Raw genomic sequence first — 6,764 nt, 5'->3', positions numbered from 1 at the left:
GACTAATGGCATGAATCTTCCTGAAGTATGGAAATGTGGGATGAAGTGGAGCCCTAAGTCTAGAGAGTCATTGATCTAAAGTCAAAGACCCCTATTTCGTACTGCCTTCACATCTTGTAAAATGAGAGAATTTCAAATGGCCTAACTACATGTTCTCATCTCTTCTCTGCTCTGCCTCATTTTAGCAGAGGAAAAAGAAATTGTAAAGCTCCACAGCAAGAACTAAGTTGGTTTAGACAAGAGTTAGAACAGTCTTCCTCTGAGTGTGGAGAGGAGAGGATAAAAGTGAAAGACATAAATGACAGGACAAGGGTTGTGTTGGAGACGGATGCAGAGGCCCCAAAGGGGCTAAAAAGGGACTGCCCCCATATATATCTTTATATAGATATATATGTATATATCTATATGTAGACATATGTGTATATATACACATATATATGTATACAGACACACATACAGTTCTAATCCCTGGAATCCATGAATGTTCCTTTATGTGGAACTTCTATGGAAACAATTCAGCTAGGAATCTTGAGAAGAGGAACTTCTCCTGAATATATGGATGGGCCCCAAATGCAATTACATATGTCCTTATACAGACAGATACACAGAGGAGATGGTGGAGCAGAGAGATGCAGCCACAAGCCAAAAAATACCAGCAGGCATCCAAAGCTAGAGAACGCAAGGCATACATAGGCCCCTGTAACTTCCGGAGCATTTGTGGCACTGTGGATACCTTGCTCCTAGACTTCTTGCCTCCAGAACTTTAAGAGAACAATTTTCTGTTGCTCTAAGCCTCTAAGGTTGCACTGATTATTACAGAAGCCCTAGGAAAATAACAGAGGCCTTACATGTTGAAATAAGGGACTTTGCTTATCTGTTTAGTCATATGGAGAGTGATTGAAGGACCTGGATTTGTGATCCATGATCTTATTTTCATCTTGAAAATGGTACACTGAGGGCTATTCTGGGATGCAGGGCACAGGGACAGAAGAAGCAGTGGGTCAGTTAAAAGACCATTTTAAGACTTAATTGAGGGATGCGGGTATAGCTCAGGGGTACAGAGCTTGCTTTGCTTGCACTAGGCTTTGGGTTCTGTCCCTGCACTCCACACAAAAGTTCATTTGAGTACTGATGGGGGTTGGGCCAGGCTAGCAGGAGTGAAGGTGGTAAGAAGCAATCAGATTATGAGTATATCTTGAAGGTTTAGCCAAGAGGATGCCTGATAGACCCAATGTGTGGTAGGAGAGATGGGAGGATTAGGAATGACTCCAAGACTGAGCCATCAGAAAAGCACAGCTGCTATCACTGAGAAAGGGCTGAGAGAAGATGCTAATGTGTGAGGGCAAAGGGGAAGGGCCAGCTGTGTACTCAGTATGGGGCATGTTACATCTGAGATGCTTATTAGACACACCCACAAGAAGACAGTAATTGAAATCCATGTGTGAGGCTCATTATAGAGATGTGAGTTGAAAAGTCAGCAGTGCACAGGTTGTGTTTAAAGCTGAGGCCAGTTAGCTCAGAAACAAGTGAGGACAATTTTTGTTTTATATTCGTTTTAATTGACAGGACTACCATGAAGAAATACTGACAAGAACATGATGGTCACTGAGTCAAAGAGACACAACGTCTCCCTCTAGATATTCCCTACTTATGATGCTTGTCTCTGGGTGTGTCCTTAGATGACTCTGAGCACATGAACCACAATCACCAAGATGATGACTCACCTGGCAATGGTACTGACTGTAGACTTAGAAGAATGCGAAAGATCTGAACATCAATAATTGTGTGAGATCGGTCCAACCCTCCCCATTCTTGCAAAATACTGTCTGGTCTCCCAGCAGGCCTCTGTGAGCACAGTTGAGCAAGAAGTATGTGGTGTCATGACCTTCACACACAGAGGACACGTCCCAAACAGCACATGCCCAAGCGAAAGACCTGAGCAGGAGAGGCTAGCTCAAATCCTTTGGATTCTGGGAAAAAAAGATAAATTGATAAATGGCTAAAGTTAAATTGAAAGATTTCAAAGAATAATTTACTTTGGGGAGTAATGTTGTGGTTACTGTGAAAGTCAGAGCAGTGGCCTTAGCCTTACAACTGCTGTGCTGTAGCATTTTATGTTCACAACTGCTTTCAGTGACTGACACGTTTATTGTCATAATAACTTTCATTCCACCTCTTCTTAAAAAAGAGTCTGAAAAGCAAAACTAAAAATCAGGGAAAGTAAAATAACTGACTTAGGAAAAAATCTGGATTGTCTACTTTGATTTGGCCATTAATTCCAGGACTTTGACTGAGTTGAATATCCATTTGAATATCCAATGTGGATCAAAAATAATTTTTAGAAAACGTATCATCAGAGAACCTATATAGAAATTTTCTCCTGTCATTATTCCTTAATTCAGTGTAACAGACACTTTCATAATATTTATATAGCACCCTTCTTTATGGTAGCTTCCAGGAGAGGCATCAGGTAGAAGAAAGAATACAGATGATGATGCCAGAATTGGGTTCAAATCCCAAATCTGCCCTTCATTTGCCACATGCTCTTGGGCAAGTGTTATCAGCTCTCTGACTCAGTGGGTGCATCAGTGATTACTTCATACAGTTGTGAGGTTGAAGCAAAGCATCATGCCCAAGGTACGTACGTAGCAGAGCAAGGTGCCACAGTTCAGTAAAGGTTCAGGGACCGTTTTGCACACACCTCAAATTTGCACCAGAAATCAGCTCACAAGCTCCTCTTTTGTCTTAGCAGATCCTGGAAGTTATAGAATGAATAAGACATATGGGACTCTTATGCTTATGTAAGGAGTTCCTTCCCTCAAAAGACCTTTATTAAGTGCTCATTCTGTTCTATTACAATGAATTGTGGTAGACCCTCCAAACCTGTGGTCCTACAGGTGTGGATTCAACCAAATGTGGATCACAAATTTTTTTAATTACATCTGCACGGAATCTGAACAGCTGTTTCCCCAGTCATTAATATTTAATTCTGTATAACAGCTACTCTCATAACATTTACACAGCATTTTCCTCTACAGGGGGATGGGTTAAATGCACACACCACACAATTTCATAAAGGGAATTTGAGCAGCCTCAGATTTGGGTATTATGAGGGTGGGGAATGATGACTTGCAACCCAAGCACCTCTGATACACTTTACACTCATACTACTCTACTAAGAGAACCAAGGAAAACCCCAGTATTAAAGAACTTACATCTCTTTATAAGAGGCAGTAGTCAGTTAACAAATTCCTGTCAGGTAGTGGTCAGTGCAAGGGAGAGAAGGCAGGGGTTTGAGAAGGATGGTGGGGTTGTATAGGGTGCCTGGGTGATAGCCTCTCTGAAGTGATGGCCCTTGAGAAGAAACCTAGAAGCAAGGGAATGAGGTAACTAGGTGATAGGTCATAAAAAGTACAGAGTTCTGAGGCTGGAGAGATGACTCCGTGGTTAAGAGCACTGGTTGATCTTGCAGAGAACCCAGGTTCAAGTCCCGGCACCCACATGGCAGCTAACAACCATCTGTACTCCAGTTCTAGGGGATCTGACACCATCTTTTGACCTCTATGGGCATTGCACAACACAGGTGCATCTACCTACATGCAGGCAATACACATAAAATTTAAAAAAATTAAAAAGAATTTTTTTTTTAAGTACAACTTTCTGAGGTGAGAAGGTGAGTGGTAGGGGACAGTGTGACTCCAGTGAAAGAATCGGGGACAGTAAAGAGGATGAGGCTGAGAGATGACCCAGGGTGACAATACTGTATGCAACTCTCTAACACAAGTATTTTACTGATGATAGAAACTGCTTAGGGGATGTAGGGGAGGCTTTGATAACTTTGCATGAGAGTGAGAAATAGTTCATCACTTCATGGACAGGTGGAAACAGAGCTGACCCATTTGAGCATTGATAACTGCTGGCATGCTAAGACAATAAGATAAGGTGTTTACAACCTATTGAGATCATGAAACAAAATGCTTCCATGATCCTGATAACAGTCTATATGGAATTCAGCCGATTCCCATTGAGGACAGCGTTGGTGGTATGTGGTACTTGCAGGGTGTGGGGTCACCTACCTGGTGTTTGTCACAGGTTGAAATTAATTCCAATGTAGGCACCCTCTAACTTCTTCATAGGGAGTATCTACCAACATGACATAATATAGACAGGCCATATTTACCTTTTGGCATAGGGCTTGGTGGATATTGCTGTTGGTGTCCTCCACAACACAGGGCTTTGCCTTTGCATTGCCAGTATGTTTCTTCCCAGTCCAGGCCTCCAGCTGGTCTGGAGGCCCCTGTGTATACTGAGGTCTAGGAGAAAATATTAGAAGGCCGCTGTTTTCAGGGATGACCCAGGTCCTCTTGCACTGGGATATCATGCTGAGATAGAAAGCTCTTGAGAGAGCGCATAGTTAATGAGCTCTCAGTGAATCAGGTCTGGGAATAAATTCAAATCCCACTCTGAGATGGCTCACTTTGGGTTACTCCTCTATGGGATTTATATTGTTCACCTGGAAACTGGGCTAGTAATTGTATGGATCCTAGTGTTGTTGTGAGGACAAAATGGGTTAATGCTAGAAAATAGCACAATGCTCAATATGGACTCAGTTTTCAATAAAGGTTTGCTACTTTTTTCATTAGAATATACTCTGTTGGGTCTTTGGGTACTATTTAGGCCTAGCATGTGGTGGTTTCCATCTCCAGCTCCAAAAAGAAATTTCCTCAGAGAAGCAGAAATCATCTCTTTGAACTGTAGGAACTCAATGAACTTGACATGCTGCACCCATGGGAGCCAGAAAAGTGATGTGATCAGATCCCACAGTGGGCAGGATTAAAGAGGAGCTGGAAAAGGAACAAAGAAAGGTAAACAATGCAGGCAGCAGACACAGTATTGATTTCAAGATCTTTAGTGGCAAAGGAAAGGAACGACCAGAACTCAGGATGGGCTCTCAGAAATGCTGTGGTCCAGGCTGATGTATGAATGCACTTCCTTCCAGGGATGTTTTATTTTTCTTTTTTTCTTTCTTTTTTCTCTGCCCAAGAAGTTAGTAGAAAAAAAGAACAAAATTGTGGCCTGTCTGAGCTTATCTCAGAGAGTAGAATAGGGACAGAACCTTTTCTCAGTCACTAAGCCCTTTGGTACACATGGCCATGGAAACACCTTTCCCCATGACCCTAAAGGGTACTGATACAGCTAGTCCATTTTCTACCAAGGAGAAAAACAAACACCCCTCACCATGTTTCCCTAAGCCTGGCACATAATGTATATCTGATAAGTGTGTTTTGGCTGAATATAGCAATCTAAGTTTTCCTCTCATCAAAACCTAAACTATAGTCTATTATTGGATGAAGAGCAAACTCATCTTGATGGCTAGGTCTGACAATAAGACCATTTAAAGGCTAAGGCACAGCTGATTCAAATTCACAGGCTTATACTCAAAATACTTTGCAAAAAAAGTCAAAGATTTTTCAGGACACATGCATTTTTATTGGTCCACGTTTGCCAGAGAAGTGACACAGGTTCGGGTCAATAATTGAAGTGAGCCTCTGTAACTTGGCTTTCAAAAGTCATGACCCATCTGGGCAAGAAAGTGGTGAGAAGGCAGTGCTTCAGAGACCCTTGCAGTTGAAAAACTCAACTCGAGGCATGAAGACTTATCAGTTGAATTTACAGCTGGAAAAATGGTAGTATAGAAAGGGTAAATGTTCTGGTCAGGGTGCCGACGTTAGGGACATGTGTTAGAGAGTCTAAATTATAACTTTTCTGTGAAATATATTCACCAGGCACTATGAAAAAGTTATTCCATTGTTCCAACAGAACTCCCTAGAAGGAGGAGGTGGCAAGAAGAAGATGATTAAGCAGTAAAACCCTTTTAGAGTGAGGCGAAAATGTGTCCAAAGTATATAGACAAGGAGAATATTAGAGTCAGTCAGAAGAGACCAAAGGACGTACAACTGTTTAAATAAATTTGCCATTTTATATTCACAGTGGGCCAGATTTTATCCCAGCCTAGCTCCACAGAAATTCTTTGGAAAAGTTCCTAACTCTAGAATTACTTGGTGAGAGTGAATTGGGGCCCTATGAAAATGATACTTGTGATTTTATTCAATTGCTTTTAAATCACCTAATAGACATACTTTCCCTCTACTCTCACATTGGCACAGCCCTGGGCCAGGTAAAGATGAACAGTCAACAAATTTCATTTATACATGAAACTGACTTTCCTTTCAGTTTGATAGCTTTTGTAGAAAAAAACAAAACAAAACAAAACAAAAAACCTCTAATGACTTGTGTATTTGTTCTACTACCCAAGCATGCATATTAATTTCTACAGAATAATATGTATGTATGTATGCTATGCAAACTTGGCTCAATTTTATGAGTTGGTATAGTCCAGTACATGCTATAAGAATTCCTTAAGTAATAAGGATACCAAACCTAGCAATGTTTATACACTTAACAAGTCAGGCTATGTCTACTGCTGCTGGCCCTCTTGTCATAGGCAGCAGATACCAAGAAAGTTCATTCTGCTCCCTTCTGCTTTGTCCATCTGAATCTCTACTGTAATCACATTCTGTCTTCTGACACATTTGAATGTTCTTCTCAACTTGGTCTTTCCTTAGGTTGTCCCCCAATTTGGGGAGCTGCTACCATCTTCCTTATGTTTCAGTGCCACAAACTCACCATCCATGGCAAACCTCTGTATTTCTTCCTTTCTTTTCTTTTCTTTTTAACATTTAAAAAATCTTAATTTATCCCAA

Source organism: Nannospalax galili, unplaced genomic scaffold (assembly GCF_000622305.1).
Source record: "Nannospalax galili isolate Female #2095 unplaced genomic scaffold, S.galili_v1.0 scaffold183, whole genome shotgun sequence".
NCBI classification, from domain to species: Eukaryota; Metazoa; Chordata; class Mammalia; order Rodentia; family Spalacidae; genus Nannospalax; species Nannospalax galili.
This window is presented reverse-complemented; position numbering follows the sequence as displayed.